This window comes from Embiotoca jacksoni, unplaced genomic scaffold (genome assembly GCF_022577435.1).
Source record: "Embiotoca jacksoni isolate LCO1_2020_lvr unplaced genomic scaffold, fEmbJac1.0.p SCAF_4, whole genome shotgun sequence".
Classification (NCBI taxonomy): domain Eukaryota; kingdom Metazoa; phylum Chordata; class Actinopteri; family Embiotocidae; genus Embiotoca; species Embiotoca jacksoni.
This window is the reverse complement of record NW_027185392.1, coordinates 8,323,910-8,343,128: the sequence shown is the minus strand read 5'-3', so window position 1 is coordinate 8,343,128 and position 19,219 is coordinate 8,323,910. Positions and strand designations below refer to the sequence as shown.

The window sequence follows — 19,219 nt, the reverse complement described above, 5'->3', positions numbered from 1 at the left end:
GTCAACACAAACTCTTACCACTTGTCTGGCTATGCAGAGCACTGTGTGCATGTCTAAGTGTGTATGTATGTAAATGTGTGAATGCAAAAGAGCAAAGGCAGTCTGGAGAGGTTAAGATAGGGTCACTGAGTTTATTAGCTGAGGTGGGAGGTTTATAGTCATAAATGCACCTATGAGAACCTGCAAGAAATGAAAATGTGTGTGTGTGTGTGTGTGTGTGTGTGTGTGTGTGTGTGTGTGTGTGTGTGTGTGTGTGTGTGTGTGTGTGTGTGTGTGTGTGTGTGTGTGTGTGTGTGTGTGTGTGTGTGTGCGAAAGCCAGAGGAAGAAAGCGAGTGTTTGTGTGTGTGTGTGTGTGTGTATTTGTATACTCGTTAGGTCGGTATCCAACCATTACAATCAGCGGTAATCCTGACTCAGCATCAATAATGACCCCATTAGTCTCAAACCCCTACTGGTACACACACACACACACACACACACACACACACACACACACACACACACACACACACACACACACACACACACACACACACACACACATACACACATTGCCAGATGGACACCTCCTCTCATTACCACATAAGTGCATGTAAATCATTATGTGATGATTTTTAAAAGGACATGAAAGCTATACAGATACATGTCATGTAGAACACTTAGTTTGCCTAATTTGTATCTTTTGACCAAAGCTGCTTGGACAGATCAGTCGTCTTCACACCACTGCCAATGCTGCGGCGGCCACACATACCCATTTTTTTAATGTCATTTCAGCTAGTGTTGCTTGTGAATTTGGGAAGGTCAGGGTTCGTGGAAAAACTTACTAGTTTTTAAATCATCAGCTCTTATTAAAACTGAATTTAAATATTTTTGAAATTATCCTGTATACAAATGCTAGTTTGTGGTTTTTTTTTCCAAATTCACAGGAATATGCTTAAACACTATTCTCATTAAATATGCATAAATTTGCCTTTCGATTTGATCATGTCTCTTATTTTTTTTTTATTATATGCACTCATAGAAGACAGTTTTCACTTGACTTTCACACTGTGAGAAAGACTTTTACAAAAAAAGAATAAAGAAAAGATCAAGAAAAACACCTACAGTAAACCAGGAAGGACATGGAGAAACATATTCAAATATACAGCAACTCCTTAATTGAATTCAGGCCATTATCTAATTTTGTGCTTACTGCACGGTGAACGTTTGGACCTTCATGGATTATTACTTTGTTTTTTTCAGCTGTCACACAGTTGCAGTGTTTCAGCCTGGCATGTGAGTAGCTGTGAAGGGTGAGGACATGCTGTAGAGGACGCCTCGTTATCGTCCCTCAAACAGAGGACACTAATATGTGTGTATGTGCCTGTGTGGGTATTCAAACATGCAATTTTATGCATGCTAATGCACTCTTTGTTTTACGACATTATTTGTGTGTTTGTGTAGAAAGAGAGAGAAATATAGTGTGAGAGAGACAGAGCAAGGAAGAACAGAGGAAAGACCAGGAACCTGAATGATAAATAACAAACTGGCTGTAGCATGAACATACATATAAACACATAAATATATAAACGCAACTACTCGCACGCAGACTAATGTGAAAGGTCCAGTGAAGAGCAGCATTGCTGACAATGTGAAGGTCAAAGGTCATGGGTCAAAGGTTAATATCCAGTCAGCAAGAGTGGACCCCACAAGAGACCTCACCTCTGCTAGACCCCGCCTGCATGTGAGTGTGTGCGTCTGCTGTCAGTGAATGTGTCTATGTACAATGTCATAAAGAGAGACACTAATGCACATATGCACAATTACGTCACATTTCATATCGAGAGAGGATGTATGTGCCTATCGGAAAGCTCACAGTAGGTATGTAATCCTCTCTTAAATGTTGCATGTGTGTGTGTGTGTGTGTGTGTGTGTGTGTGTGACCCTATGCCCTACATCCTGACAGGAAGAGCCAGCGGGCGAAGAGAGGAACACTGGGCCCTGAGGTGTCAATCACTGATCCAGATTGACAGACGCGTTAGCTAGCGCTGCTCTCACATTCACCCACACACTCTCCCTCTCAGGACTGCACTCTGTCACTCTCTCAGGCTGACTGTCTTTCACTCCCTCTTCCTGTCTCTGTCTCCTCTCCGTTCCCCCTCCGTCTCTATGCTCTGTCAACTCTCCCCGCTGTCTCTCTTTTTTTTTTTGTCTGTCTCACAGTCCGTGTCTGTACATTCACATGCTGTTTGCAGTTTGTCAACTCCCGCCCCCCATTTGCCGTCTCCGTGTCTCAACACGTCTCCTCTGTTTCTCTGACAGATAGGTGCCTCAAACTATTTTTTGTTTTCTCTCTACCTCAATACATCTGCTTTCTTTGGTTTTCTAGTTTTCTTCACAGCACACGGTGGTGGTCATTCAGGCATGTCCACAGTTACCATGTTTGTGTCAAACATCTGTCTCTAAATGTGATTTTTTTTTTGACATTTTGTTTGGCTGTCCTTGGGAGAAATACAAGTATGCTGTTTATTGCAGTAGGGACACACAATTATATAAAATGTAGCTATTTGTTCAGGTATTAAAATTTGTGCTTGACTAAACCTTTTCTAATGTCAGGGTCAGGCTTGGGTTAACCTGAATGTGGATAATATTGTGTTTTGACAGTGTAGTCAGATTTAAAATATGAATTTAAACCAAAACACAATTGTAACAAACTGAGAAAAACAGATTGAATTGCAAAAATAACTGTTTGAATGTTTGAAGATTAGTTAACTGAAAAGCATTTGCCAAACTAAAAGGTTTGCAGGTCAAACTATTTTCAATGCAAACATTATAGACTCTAAAAATACAGTCAAAAACAAGAAATAATAACCTGGTCTAAAAGAAATGTGTTTGCAACCAGTTGAGTTGAGAGAGCGGTGCTGTACAGCTCCTGGCTGGAGTGGATATCACACAGGAGAAAAGTGTGAGTTCAGAGTCAGAACAGTGGAAAACTCATTACTTTGGGTGAACTGAAATCTGTGATTACAAGGTTGCAACTCCTAACATATATCTGAGTTCTGAATATTTAAACAATCCCAAAGATTTTCATTTTAATAACGTTACTATCTATCTCTGAATGAGGCAATACAATGGTGATTGAGCTTGTGGCCCACTGATAAAAGCGTTTGCATTTGCATTTGCTGTATTTTACAAACTGAAGGAGTTGGGTGTCTATGGCAACGTTTCTGGGAAAAATTACAAGCAGCGCACAGCCAGTGACACATTTTCCATCATCCAGAAGTAGCTATTCCGCCAGACAGGGTGGGCGGAGCTAACGCAACAGGTTCGCTTGTCGACCCCAACCGACTGACGTCACACAAGCGAGACTGTTTTAATCTCTCGGTCGTGATGTCCAGAAACACGTGTAATTACCACCTACTGTCGAAGGTGCCACTAAATACAATGAAAGGGAAATCGTTAAAATTGTAACTTAAAGTTTAGCAGTTTTTGTATGAACTCAAAACTGTCACAGCTCAAAATGCACTAATTGTTGCTGACTATTCTCATATGGGGGTAAATCGGGGTCATCGTAAGCAGAGGCATTCAGAAGATGAGCCTGTTTCTAATTACATGAGGTGTCCAGATTGTGCCGACATTGCTGCCAGCATTGCTGCCACTGACAGACTTATTTAATGTGAGTCTGACCACCAGTCATGAAGCTGACAAAGCCGACAAAAAATGTGTCCTGGTGTAATCACATGGCTGCACTTTGTGACTATAAGTCACTTTGGAAAGACAAGTACCACTGACACTCAAATCATCTGTTTCTGATGCATTGGTGATTCGGGTGGGTGATGCTGAGTGTTTTGTTGTATGGTCTGTAATAGCCTTGGGCACATAGCAACGTGCTAAATCTACTGCTTACCTCACAAGCATCTACAAAGAAGAACATTATTTCTAATGAGAACTGGGCAGAGTTGCAAAATCCTTCCTCAAAGGAGCATAAACTGCTGTGCTGTACTGTATGATTCAGCTTCAGTCGGGACTTCCTGGTTTGTATCTCATCTTTTCACTGGTACCTGTAGCCACACACCCACTCCATTGAAGCTGCTTGTGTTGTTTTGAGGCAGAGCTATTTTTAGCATGGCAGGATGAGCAGCAGTTGCACTTTATGAGCAATTTCTTGAAGTCACACCTATTATTTATGTATGCAGTTAAATCTGTACAGGAAACAACTAAAGAATAATTACATTTGAATTTATGTGGTATTTGGGCTTCACTAAACTGGATTATCAAATATGATTGATTTAGTGTGACGTGATGAGAGGTAGGGTTTCATTTTCATGTTCACAATATTCAGGAAACTGACCTTTGCTCTAAATAATTTACCAATCCAATCTAATAAGACGAAGGCTAGTTATCTATGCCTGCAATCACTTAACATACACGAGTGTATCATGTACAACAGACATGGAAGATAGGGATGGGCATTTCAAGCAAAACTACTATTCAAAATTCGCTTGGAACTATGCGATAAAAAAAATCTACTACTCACCCCCCGGCCACCGCACACCTTTTACACTTGTATATGCAGTTTATGCCATGCAGAAACACACGCATGAGACAGAGGGACCCACTTGCACCATTAACTCAGCTCAACAAATGCCATCCAACTTCTAAAACTGTTGCCTTGAGCTCTTAAGAAGCTTGTCTTTAGTTTCATCTTTGAAATGTGGGCCGTTGTTTGCACTGGGCGACCAACATCAAATCCATTGTTCTGGCCGTTATTATTGATCAATGGATGGATCTGCTCAGGGCTTCACTCTAATGTCAGTGCTTAGCAGTGGAAGGCATATATGCTAGCTTTACCTGCAGAGTTTGACTGCACCTCATCTTCATTCATTTTTTGATGGAGTTTCACACAGAACATTTTGATGGCTGTATTTGTCTTTACTTGTTTCTGCTGTTCGCACGGTCGCATTTAATCTCTTCGTGACACACAGTTTCACCTGGTAGCAATGTGTTCATCTTCTCCTTATGTTGTTTAATGGTGGTTGGCAGACAGCTTTTAGGTGCATTCTGATGAGAATGCACCTAACAACAAATGGCCGGTAAAATCAGAGGAAATAAGGAAGAACAATAGTCACACATACTAATCAGTTTTGAATATATTCATGACTAGTATGTGAAAAAAAATCATGTCAGTCATGTTAGTTTATTCTAATTTGGTTCCTTCCACAAGGGTAAATTGATTAAATAGACCACAACCTTCAAACTTCAGTGCATCCTGTTGCTCTTGATAGTGAGTAATAACATTAGAATTACAGAAAGCTGGCAATCAGTGGATGGTCCTCACATGTATGGTAAGAGTAATGTATGCTTGTGTATATCTCTGAAAATATGTTCTGCTATGCACTGAAGCAGCCAGCCCGGTCTTTGAAGATGTATGTGCGTCCTTTTTAAAGTGTGTGAATAGTCTATTAGTGGGTTAAACACACTCACAGTGACCCTTCAGGCGCCACTTTCACCCTTCACCAGGCCCGCCGTGCTTAATTGCTGAGAGAGTCGTTTGTAAATAAGAATGTGAGATCAGCAAATCTTTGTGTTCACCAAGTTGCACAAATTGGTGGCATGTTTTACCTGGAACTGACAGTATGAATTATTTTGTGTGTCTTACTGTGTGTGTGTTTGCGACAAACTAAGAAGAGCAGGGAAAATAAGAGAGAAACGGTGCTCAGTTACATCTCTGAGCAAAAGGTAAATCTGTCAAACTAAATTCAGACACTATTTTTTTTTTTAAGTGTTTCCTTTCGTTCTTTTCCGTACTCTGTTCACATTCTTCTCATTCTGTCTCATTCTATGTTGCCCTGCATAATCTTCTGTGTCTCATCCCTTTCTTTTCCGTCATCCTCGGATTCCATTTCCCTCCTCTCTCGGCCTTCTTCATCTCCCTGTGTATTGCTCTATCTTCCATCTGCTTCCCCTCTCTCGCCTCCTCTCATCGCTTCCCTTTCGTCTCGACACCTGACAGAGACAGGATCCAGCAGTAAATCTCCTAAAGCACAGTCATCCACCATCTTTCGCACCACAAAGCAGGCGAGAGAGAGAGAGAGAGAGAGAGAGAGAGAGAGAGAGAGAGAGAGAGAGAGAGAGAGTGAAGAAACACAGCGAGATGGGAGACATTGAATGTTAGTTTGTTGAGACGGAGAACAAAAGATACAAGATAACAAAAAGACAAACAGACACAAAATGGCCCGAGACACAGGCGGTGGTGAGAGGGGAAACAGACACTGATGGAGGTGCTAAAAGAGTGATGGAAGGCAAGAGACAGTGAGGGAGGAAGATAAAGACACAAGCTTTCACATAACTCACATACTGAGCAGACAGTAGTCCATCCATGCACACATGCACACACATAACAGTGGCAGGAAGAGCAGCATGATCAAAACTCCCTTTGGGCCAGAAGACATTCTTCCTGCCCGAGCAGAGTGAAACATGTTGGCAAGAAAGCCCCAACTTATGGAGGACCACCACTCAGTTCTCGACGCCTCACTTGAAGCTATGTGTGTGTGCGTGTACGTGTCAGCATGTACGGATATGTGTGAGGCAATCTTTGTTTTTTGTGTGTGTTTTCAACTTGTGTTTACGCTTACACACGCAAATCTGTCCTTTTGCAAGAGTCTACACCCGTAGTCATGCGTGGGTGTGTGTTTGTGTGCGTGCGACAGCGGGCTGGGCAGAGTGTCCGTAGCCGGTGGTTTATGGCTGCTGAGGTCTGATTACATTGGTGTGACTGGAGGGGTGAGCAGACTGGTGGTTCTATCTGTCTTCTCTGTGGCTGACTGAACAGACACACAGCGAATGGAGACGACTCAGCCAGAGACACTTGGCCTGCCTCCCAGAGATCTTACAGAGATACAGCCACATAATGGATTAACACAAGCAAACACATCTGATTCATACTCGATTTGTGAGTTCCGTGTCTGTCATTGAATGTGATTATTATTTAAGTTGAAAGTGTCGAACCCTGACTGATGGGCTGTTGTGTAATAATGGATATGCTTTTCACATGTGTAAATCCATTTATCACCACATTTGTAATGATTTTCTTGCCTTGAACTCTTTTCACTTGCGAAGTAATGAATGTGATCCTCAAAAATCAAGTAAGGATGAAGAGAGAAAATATTTTTATATAATCATTCATCATTCTGCACTTACCTGACTGTGTTTGCAGGCAGCAAGCTTTGCCAGAAGCAGATAACCCCTGATTTATGCTACTGATCCCAAAGAACATGACCTGAATACATTTACTGGTGAAGTAAATTTCATAAGTCAGTTGTATGGCATACACAATATATATCTAACAAGTAAATTAAAGTGTAAATAAACACGGTGGTGACCTGTCCTGGTCTACAAACAGTATAAAACTGTGTCAGTGCACGATCCATTCTACATACTGTATGCACTCACCTGCAAACTCAGAAACACGACTTATTCCTGCCCAATTTATACCATGCATGCGTAAACATTTTACAACGTTAAAACACTATACGGCCACCAGCCAAGGCTATCCAGCTGCAGACGAAATGTCGGACACGGAGGCAGACATTCCTCCCTTCTTATAACAGTATGGAAATTGTCAAGTTGTCCAAGTCATTGAGATGTGACCACTGATCGCTTGTTCATGCTCTTTTTATTTTTTATGTGACCTAGGCGATATCCGCTAACATAAAAGCACAGATAGGCAGGACAACTGCTCTTGTTTAATAAACATGAAAAGATGTGTTGCGTTAATGACGTGATCGATACCGAAATTAGAAGAATGTGATGACACCAGGACGCTGAGACAATGACTTTCTTTCACACAACCTTATCCAATAGTGATATTATCATGCAGCTCGCAAGAAATTTCCAGAGGGCTCCGCAGAACTCAGGCTCAGACATAGCTTAATATCATATCCCTCGTTACAATTAAAACAGCATGAAATTTTGTTTAAAATCCTGTGTGAAACAGATTGGGCAGTGTTGCAAAAGATGGTAAATTCTACGCATACGGTGACTTTTGTTTATATGCAGGGTGGAGTGATTCTATTCTATTCTATTCTATTCTATTCTATTCTATTCTATTCTATTCTATTCTATTCTATTCTATTCTAATTAAGTCAATTCTTCTTTCCAAAGAGAGTGTGATCTTTATATAGTATGAGGCACTGTTCTAAGGTGCTCTTGCTTAATGATAACCGCGATGGATTTATATAATACACAGAGGAATAAGGCAGAGGTAGCATGCTTTATCTTGTGACTGTAAGTGTGCACTAGTAGGAGCCCGCCGAGAGAGGGAGAAGTGACAGGGTGGTGGTGGTGGTGGTGGTGGTGGTGGTGGTGGGGGGGGGGGGGGGGGGTTGTAGAAATGGTGAGAGGAGGGGGTGAAGTGTGGAAGAGAGGCTAGATGTTGTTACATTTATTGGGATGTATCTAAACCTTTTGTGCTGTGGGAATTTGAAGACGAGAGAGGAGAAAGAACAAAGATAGGGCCAGAAGATGGGTCTTGTGTGACAGAGAAATGCTGTGAACGATGAGGAATGAGAAGGGAAAGAAGAAACAGACATGAAACCCAGAACAAGGGGGGGGGGAATGAAAGATGGAAAAGATGCAGGACGGTAGAAAGATGGACAGTGATGTATAGGTGTGCTGGACAGTCCACTACAGCACAGGGTTATTCCCAAGAGTGTGCAGTGTACAGAATTAAAGAACACAATGTGGCGTAAAGCGATGAGGGAGTCTCAGAGGCCTGACGTTGTTTCTATTCACTTCAACTGTAGCGGAAGGAATCACCTTCTACTAGTCACTACAGTGTGTTTGTATTTGAGAGAAAGACAGAGAGAGACAGACGGAAAAACTAACGACAAGCATGTAACATAATATGGGAAAGACAATGAGAGGGGAAACTTGTGTGTGCACGCGATTATGTGTGTTAACGTGCGGATACATGCATGAACGTGAGTGTGTATGTATGTAAAACTGACTGCATGGGAGTGTGTATATCAGATTTTTATGTGAATCCTAAATGTGGATGAAAACCAAGGTTTCATGTTTTTAATCAGCCCCATCTGAGCGCTGTACGGGGACTCTGAGAAGCTTTCATGTGGAGTTTCTCTCTCTCTCTCTCACACACACACACACACACACACACACACACACACACACACACACAAAGCATCCCCTCATGCCTTCTGTTCTAAATTTACACCTAACATGAGAACAGGAAAATGGGGGAGGAGGCAAAGAGGAGCAACGCAAGGTAAGGGAATGAAGGAGGGGAGTAGAGGAAGAGTGGAAGTAAGAAGATGAGGGTCAATAAAAAGGACAAGAGAGGAGGAAAAGTGCACAGGAGAGGTAAAACAAGTGGAGACAGAAATTTGGAAGAAGCAAATCTAAAAGGAGAGCAAGAAAATAAGAAATGAGAGGAGCCAAATTTGATTTAGAAAGCAGGCAAGAGACATGGAGAAAGGGAGGGATGGAGAGAGTGAGATAGACTCGGAGAGAGACAAGGAGGCAGAAGGACAGCGGTATATTAGTCAAGGTGTCCGGTCTATGTATTGCCTGCTGTGCAATACCACCCCTCTGATTTACTCTGCCGAGTGACTGATGAGAGGGAGGAAGAGAAGGAGGGATACCAAGATGAAGGGATGAGAGAGGAGGGAGGTCTCGCAACGAGCGTTTAGGCCAAATTAACGGCACCTCATAAATTAGACTAACAGCCAAAGCGGAGGGGCTGGAGGGGAGGTGGCTCTGTGTGTGTTCCTGTGTACACAAGTAAGTATGCTTTGTGCATGTATGTGAATGATGACATGTCAAAAGGGAACAACTTGAACCAGTGCAAACAGATTACTGTCTGATAAAGCAGAGATATCCAACCGCTAACTCACAAACACAATCTTCCCTTGATTAACACAAAGTAAAGAGTCTTCTCCTGCACGATGTGCTCATAAACTGAAATATCAGGGAGATTGTGCACATTGCGGAAGCTGAATCTAAGTTGCCAACCTTTTCACACGAGATATTTTCCTTTTGGCATCCTTGCAGAGCAAAATTACTGTGAGTTTGACAGGTTCGCCCAGTAAATTTGGGTGTCCAAATCATGTCTGATAAAAGTTTCATTCAGATGCAACCAACTTGCAAAATTTAGGAAAAGTGATGCTACATGGATAAGGTTGAAATTTTGGCACACCAAAGAAAAATTCATATTGAATGTAAACTGTTCACTGCCAAATCAAAATGTTCATAATGAATATACAGTATCTATCTAATGTTCAAAGTTGTATTTTATCTCCCGCCAAATCTGCTCCTGGCAACTTAAGCATGAGTAATGTTTTTAAGGGTTTGTTTGAACCCGAGGCTACAGACATACCTTAAATGACCTCTTAATACCACATTATGTCGTGGTGGCACCAAATGTGTGAAAATTATGTGCATAAAAACAATGACAATAGGAAGTCGAATAGGATCCTTTGTTGTTTTAGCCGCACGAAGATGAGTAATTGCTCGATGGTTAGCTACTACAGCGCAGGAGCCCATGAGTCGGAGACGTTTTTTAAAACTACGGTTAGTGTTGTCATGACAACGAAGGTTGCATAACTTTAAGAAAGTAGTAACTTTAACGTACATGGTCCAAGTCCTCATTTTAACCCTATCCATTATATTTCCCTAACCCAAACTAAGTGGTGTAATGTGCTTTGACCTAACAATGGTTTGGGACCGCACAGATAAATAATGTTAAAGAATACGTGAAAAGACCAGGGCCTCCTAACACTGTATTAAGTGGTGATGGCACATATCTCAACACAGTAGGTGCCACGTAATGTCCCACTCGTCTAAAAATAACGATATGTAGGACACAGACCACAAATCCCACTCTCCGGTGTCAAAGTCCTTTCCTTTGTGTGACCCATGCCTCCGCTCTGCCACTTAGCAGCACTGTGTAAGGATGTTACATTTTAACATTTTCATGACTCCAACTTTGCCACTGAATCCAATTCATGCAAAAACTGCATTTAACCATTTTCTAAGCAATCAGTATATGAACATATTTAGGAAACTGATTAGTTAGTGTATGGGAACGTTAAGCTGACACAAGGCTTGGTGTAATTTTTATTCCACTTTTAGATAATCTATGTTTTCTGTTCCCGTCCAAGCAGTAAATATCATAAATCCTAGCTCGTATAAGTTATTTATCTTACCCCTTTACATTCTAAAGAAATGTTAACTCTGTCAGAGGTGCAAGCACTTGCCGATCGCTGTGATTACAGCAGTGCTTGACTGAGTGAGATACTAATACAAATACGCACACACACACACACACACACACACACACACACACACACACACACACACACACACACACACACACACACACACACACAGACAGACACAGACACAGACACACTAAACCACCCACACACCAATCTTGGCAGTGCAGAGTTGATGCTCAGAGTGATTAAAGTGGCATGCTTCGGAGTGTGTCACCTGGGTGCTGCTGTATCTTAAATCAGGACAGTGGAGCTCAGATTGGGTATTGACTGGTCTGCAGAAGTCTCCATCCATCACGCTGAGAAACGATAGCACAGAGGCCGCCATGATGTAGCCATATACCACTGATGTTGCTCACTGGCTGGCTGAGGTGACGTAAGGTTAGGGTTATGGCACAAACCCTTATTTACACAGCATGGTGAGCAGGCAGAGACGGGCTACTCACTGGCAGATGTGGACTGACAGGCAACACGTCTGCCGTCACGATATGGATAAACACATTTCACAAGCTAACACAAAGGCAAGCTCACCTGTGACAAACACAGAGTGACAAACATATGCTGAGACATGCAGCACTTATCCTGCGAGATAAGGCTTTCTTTTCTGTCTCTGTAGTGTTGTCTCTCACTCTCAGCGAAACACACACATACGCGTACAGACAAGCGCACACACCTACAGACGTACCACTCTGTCTTGAGGGCCTGAGAAGCATCTTTTGACTGTGTGCCTAATGATAATAAATGAGCCATCATGGGTGGGGAGGGAGGCACTAAGTCATCCCCTTCATCGACAGGAGGAAGACTGGGAGCCCCAAGGTCACTCCACTGTCAGCATCACTCTCCCTAATGACTCCTCTCGTTCTCTCACATGCACACGTTCATTCAGGTGCACATACATGCGCACACACAGAAAAAGTGTCACCAAAAGGGCACCATGCCATGTTTACATTAATCTACTGCTCACACACACACATGCATACCAGAGACACCTGGTACTCTTTAGTTTAGGATACACTGCGTTTATCTTCTAAGTAAATCTTAGTTTTGCTTCAACAAGTGCAAGTGTTTGCCACTAGGTGAGATCATTTCACATTTTCAAGCCTACAGGTTGCTTATCCAGTTCAGCCAATCAATATATGTTTTAAGAGATGTTTCCTTTAAATAACTTTTAGGGGTCTGAAAAGTTAAAAAAGACAAAAAGATTAGAGAAAAGGGGATTTTTTTTTGTTTTTTTTTCTTTCTATTTTTTCTTTGGTAAATCATCTTACAAGCCCTGAGATATATACTCTGACCTTTTGGGTTGTGAACCCCCTGATTTAAAACCGCTGTTCTAATTTGTAGATACTGCAAGTTTTCCAAAGGAAGAGAGACTCACTCTGAACTATTTAATGAGTTGCTTGTTTTATTCAAAAATGATCTTAAAATGTTATCAATCACTAAATGAACATGTTAAATGAGATGTACTCTCTGCCCTCATTGTGAACAAAATGTCACCAGCTAGCTTTTCCCTTCAGCAAAACAGCACCAGATCAGATCAGGAAAGAGGTATATAAGCATTGTGTAACTGAAGCATCTCTTTATGACCCTCCTAACCCTCCTGACTTCCTTCCCTCTCCCTAATGAGCAGCCATGCACTGTCATCCCTCACAGGCACAGATTAGGATTCAAATCCGTGGAGGAGGGCCGAATAAATTCCTCCAGCCAAGAAACACAAACTAAAAGGAGTCCAAACCAGTGAATGTAATTAATGCTGCACTAAAAATGTAAGTTTGTGGGAGAGAGGAGGCATCAGAAAACACAATGGTGAAATGAACAGGAAGGTAGCACCTTTACCTTCAACTGTGGGAATTCTTCACATAAACACACACATGGGCACCTGCGCATGCACGCACACACACACACACACACACACACACACACACACACACACACACACACACACACACACACACACACACACACATTGCAAGTTTAGACAGGAGCTGTAGCGAGCTAATTTGCACCACATTGAAATGCATCTCAATTAAAGAGAAACACATCGAGGTGCCAGGGGAGGAGAGAGGAGAGAGATGTGAGAGAACGGGAGGGTGGAACGGGGTGTGAAACAGATAGTGTGTGAGAGTATGAGAGTAATAGAAGGGTGGGGGGGTTGGGCTCAACTGTATTTGGCAAGGGAAGAAGAGAGGGAAAGAGAAAACAGAGGGAGATAGAGCGTGTTTTCATCTCCCTCTCTTGGAAAAACATCTCATTTTGGGATGAATCAGATTTAGAAGGGGTCTTAGGAGGTTGAGGCACAGCTAAAATCCTAACTAACTTCAACCTTGTTATCACCACCTCTTTGGTTTGGTGCCAACACAAGAGGGCTGTCCCTGCTAAAAAGGTGTGTTTGTGTATGTGTTTGTGGTTGTACTCAAATATTGTTTAAGCCCAAGGCCATGCACTGTTTGACAGGATAGGCGGATACATGCAAGACATAATGAGGGTTTACCAGCAAATGTGACAGCAGGCCTGCATCTTTGAGATTTTTGCAATGTGTTGAATGCTTTATTTGTCATATTTTTCCATTTAAAAAAATTTGATAATGTGCATAAGTACATTTGAATGAGTACGTGCTGTTAAGTGTGATTTAGTAAGTGTGCATGTGAGAGAACAAACAACAACCGGAGGAAGGAAAAAAAAGACACAATCTGTCACATGGAAAAATCAGGATGTGTTTTGTATGCCGCTACCATTTTGCATGGATTGTCATGTTCCTTTGACTGTGATGGTGCTGTCAACCCACCATTTTAACAACAACAATACCAAATACAAGTGGGGCCATTGTTTGTGCTGTCGAAACATAATTTTTTTCCTTTAAAAGCCCTTTAACCTCGTGTTTGCCTCCGCTCAGATAAGTTCCACAGCTCTAACAATGAAGAGCATTAAGGGAAATAAAGTCCCTCTCATCTTATTCTGGGGTAAGATGTTGGGCCCTACTCCTGACTGCATCACTGTAATTTCATTATCACCATGTTGTAATACACCTACTTTATTACCAGTAGCAGTGATAATCAGATGATCAGTATTGTAACCATCATTAAGAAGAGCCTGAACAACATTGTCATCATCACCATCATCATCAGTTTGACTGCCATCAGCGGCACCATATCAGCACATCATCTGAGAATACATCTCATTTTCACCTGACAAAAAAACTGATGGGGGTTACGAAGGCTAAATGATTGGTTCGTCGCATGATTGCCTGGCCATGTCCACGATGAGGTTCAAAATCTCCACTGAAACACGTGTGTGAATCCCAGACTGAAACTCATCTGAACAGAGTGCAGGAGGTAAATCGATAAGGGATGACACAGGACACTTTCCCAATGAAATGATTTTTTTTTTGGATACACCAATACTTTCCCCTTAAATGTGTCTGGAAACATGAAATAAATTGTGACTGTTAATTATCCACCCCTCACCCACCGGTATCATTTCTTCCTGCATTTTCACCTTTTCAGTCACTGCAAAAACTGAATGGAGACATAGCACAGTGGACACTAAGCTGTTGTCCAGCACTTTTCCTTTCATGTCCCCTGAGTTATAAGGTGTCTTAATATGTGTTTAAGCCGGGGGTCTTGTTTGGTCAATCCTCTCAGCCTCCTCTTGTTCGTGCTTGCACTCATATCTCTAAGCTAAACTAAGCAGTGGCCTTCTTTCACATAAACCTCATGCTGGTGACAAGCATGTCAAAGCCGGAAGAACCTACTGTGTATCAGTGAAGACCCTGACAGCTAAATATATAAATATATACGCTAAAAGAAAAACTGCTTACATGGGTTTTCCTTTTCCTCCAATACTTTGAGTTAGCATAATCTTCCTGTCTCTCTCTCTGTCCCTCTTTTCTTTTTGCTCACTTATTCTTTCCTTTCCACACACATGACTGAGCAGAGCCGACTCTCAGACACACACACACACACACACACACACACACACACACACACACACAAAGAAAAGCCAATCAGAAACACACACAGCAAAACACACACACACACACACACGCCTGGGTACATGCTTCATAATGACAGTCCCACACTGCACTTGGACATTAAAAGACATCAGCAAACTACTCAGACAACCTCCACAGGCACTTTGTCTTGTCTTTTGTGTCTTTATGGCCTCTCAATCTGTCCTTGATGACACCGCTTATGAGCCTCTGTTGTGCATGGACTGACAGATCGAGTTGTCATTACATTAAGTAGGGACTCTCTATTAGTGCAAATGGTGGCACATAACCAGATAATCGGCTGTGGACAGCAAGTGTGGCTACGTGGGAGGTGAGATGCTAACGGATGGTGTGTGGGAGAGTAATGTTTTATGTTGGAGGAAGTGTGATATCGCCATTATAGACAAGCTTAATTGATAAACAGGACAATAAAAGCAGCAAATGGTCCCATAGATTTCTGCCTACAGCACAGCCAGCAGTACTGGAGGATGTCACTATATATAATAGGCAATAATGGCACTGACAATGATTCCATATTAAGTAGAGGCTTTAGAACAGTATCAGATCATGTCATCATTGTAGAGAAATAAAAGACTAATAAAATCCCTCTCATAAAAGGAAGGAGCAGCGCTTCCCTGAGGGATCCCTCAAATGATTCTTTCTTCTCACACTCCTCACACCTAATCTCTCCACCTCCCCCCCACCCGGCCGGCTTTATTTTATCCTCCTCACCCTCCGTGATAGGCATACTGACAGTACTGATAATTGTCACAAATGGACACGTTTAATAAGCGCATAATGAGCGAAAACTTCGCTTCCAAGGGGTAAAAAAAAAAAAAGAAAAAAGGAGAGACCAGCGGAGGAGCTGCGCTGCCACACTCCGCTTTTGGCGTGAGCAAACAATTCATCAAACACTAAGTGTTTTCTGGCGGTAATCTAAAAGAAGACAAAAGTACCTGGGTCATTTAGACACACCCGTTACATATCAGTACAACAAACCAGAGGGAGCACTTTGAAATGTTTTCCGGCGGAAAATGCTAATGATTCAAATCAAGTGACAATTCTGGCCAAAGTGGGCTCACCACAATATCCGGATCAGCGCTCGGTGTACGGAGAATCCCGAGGAGTTTCCCGTGTCTTTCTTCACCCCAAGTTGAAGACAGCGATCAGACGCGGTCCCACAGTCCCGACTCAACTGCAAAAGGAAAAAGGTAAGAGCACATTGAGAGAAAGCACGTCAGCCAGGAGACTCGCGCATCCCGGGCGGCAATCGAGGTCAATCCCCCCTCTACCCACCCTCCCACCCACCAAAAAAGTACATCAATAATTGCACACGTTTATCTCACTAATCCAGTGCAGTACCTCTTACACGAGACGGGATGACCACCAGAGAGTAAAAGAGACGGGAAGAGGACCGGGCAAGGCAGCGGCTGTCAGATTTGACTTCAAACTGATGCTGACGATGCGCACTGAGATAAGCTCCGGAGGAGAGAGAGAGAGAGAGAGAGAGAGAGAGAGGGAGGGAGAGGGAGAGAAGCAGACACACAGAGAGAGGGGCAGCAGAGAGAGACCAATCCATTCAACTGAATTTAACAATTCACCACTTAAAAGTTACTCAAGTCACTCGTCTTTGCTCCAGGAAATATACCACGTGAACTCAGAAGTCTTCATTAGATATCAAAAATGATTCTCCACTGAAGCATGTTGGGGGTTACCACGACGAAATAAAAGGACAAAATACAGTTAACATACTTCCCAGCCCGAGGATAGACACTGTGTATCCTGCCAAACACATACACACACACACACACACACACACACACACACACACACACACACACACACACACACAGAAAGATTAAGCAATTATTGTACAGTCTGCCATTTATAGCTGTTTGAATTGGAAAAACAAAATTGGAGACAGAGAGAGGCTGATTACTTTAAACTCACTAATCAGAAAGAACTGGAACTTTTTGGCCCAAACTTCGGCTTATTGCACCTCTGGAAACATCTCATGGGACTTGCAGCACTTGCTGTGTTTATCATCCACACATTTATTTGACAGAAACCAAAGATCCAAAATTACTCAACTATTACGAACAACCGAAAGTTTTTTTTTTTCTCCTTTTACAGTGACAGATTGCAATAATCAATACTGTTCTATAAAATGCATGACTGACTGAGGTAATACTTTGACACAGTAATGCACATTGTAGATTTTCCATTTTACACTGCATGTAATTCTCTTGCTGTGAAACACTTTGAGCTGCATTTATTCTATGAAAGTTGCTATACAAATAAAGTTTATTATTATCATTATTGTTATTTTATAACAGCTTTCAGGAGCACAGGTGAGCCACACAACGTTTACATATGAATTTACTTTTACAAAGTAAATCCTTGAGCTGCACGGAAAAAACAGCAGATGCGGCTGTACAAGGGCCGTGTATTTAATGACCATGGCTATATAGGCTGTCTCGGACTAACTAAAAGATGAGACAAGATGTGTCAACATCACAGTTTATCACCTCACCAAATCTCCGCAGGGGAAACCCTGTATAGACATTAAAGGGACAGGAGAAAACAAACAAACACATGGTACTTTATCTGTCAAAACATAGATGATCAGTGTATAAACGTAATACATATACAAAGATTTCATATAAGCAAAAGAGATTACAAGCGTTTCACAATTTAGACCGTCAGACATTATTACAAAAGTCAAACTCTCTCATCAGAATGAAATGTGTGCATTTCATTCTGTCACCCTCTTCGTACCCACACAGGTGAGACTTTGTATCCCCCTCTGGCCTCGACTGTCCCACAGCAGCAGGCAGGATGTTAGATCAGACCTGAGCACAAATAAATCTCTTTACTGTGCTCAAATATTACAGCGTCATTACAGGGGAAAAAACAATGATAGAAGGAAGTAAAAAGCTACAAAAAATAAATTTAAACTGATTCTTCTTTGGTGTGAGGCAACAGTGGAGACCAATGTGGTATCTTATTAAACTTGAATTATTTCCTATTTGAATTCGGAAAATTCTGCCGGCCGAAGGTTTTGTGTCTCATCTCTTGAATTTATTTGTATTAACGGTGATCTTGACTGCTTGGTGACAGCTGCTTCTCACAAAGTAACAGCAGCGAATGTGAGGAGGTAACCAGAGGAAACAGAAAAAGAGCCAGGACGGGAGAAGGAGGAGAGAAGATGGATGGAGCGAGTAGAAAAAGGGCCAAAGTTCAGGGTTAGATCCATGACTGTCTCATGCTACCTTTCCTGTCTATAGATAAAATGAGAGAGGAGAAGGAAGGACGAGAAGGAGAATAATTTCAAGTGCTGAATCTTTTCTTTTCATATCTCATTCCTGAGTCACCACTTCATCTGTCCACCTACCCCCAGCTCTCTTTTTCCTGTGTCTCTCTCTCCCTCATTCGCCTTTCCTTCCTTGCTTACTCGCACTCATTCTCTCTTACAAGGAGCATCTCTTGTTTGTTCATGCACCCAAATGTCTGCAACATCCTGCTCTCTATTTACAGAGCATGTGGGATGAAATGTGTGTGTGCATGTGGCAGCTTTGTACTTGTGTAACTCTGTGTATCCGTATGTATATGTATGTGGGTTCATTGGAGTGTTTTTTTGTCCAGCACTGCTTAAACGTTGAAATATTGATCTGTTCTCTAACAGTATACAACTCATTGCTTTTGTGAAATGTACCGTTAACGACAAGAAACTATTAACTAAGACAGACGATAGTGTTTAAAGATATTTCAGTAAATGTGAATCAATAAGTCAGCTGGTCAGTTAAATAACTGGTTAATCAATCCGATCCTTCTCATTTCTCCTTGAAAGGGTAGACAGAGGAAGTCATACAGAAGGGCAGAACTGTATTTCATAAAGCCTTTAACTTTCTGGATTTAAAGTTTTCAGACTCTTTCTCTTCCTTGTGAAAGTTGTGTTGGCTT

General features: G+C 42.0%; 1 protein-coding gene across 11 annotated transcripts in view; it reads right to left on the bottom strand.

Annotated features, from left to right (window-relative positions):
* The window catches only part of ptprdb (protein tyrosine phosphatase receptor type Db), a 150,521-nt gene extending 133,799 nt beyond the window's left edge, over nucleotides 1–16,722 (bottom strand). For all 11 annotated transcript variants that reach the window (XM_069167777.1, XM_069167778.1, XM_069167779.1 and 8 more), the window contains exons 1-2: nucleotides 16,619–16,722; nucleotides 16,339–16,451 (exon numbers count right to left, since the gene is read on the bottom strand). The gene's annotated coding sequence lies outside the window, so the exon portion shown is untranslated. The remainder of the gene's footprint in view (nucleotides 1–16,338; nucleotides 16,452–16,618) is intronic.
* Between the last annotated feature and the right edge of the window lie 2,497 nt (nucleotides 16,723–19,219).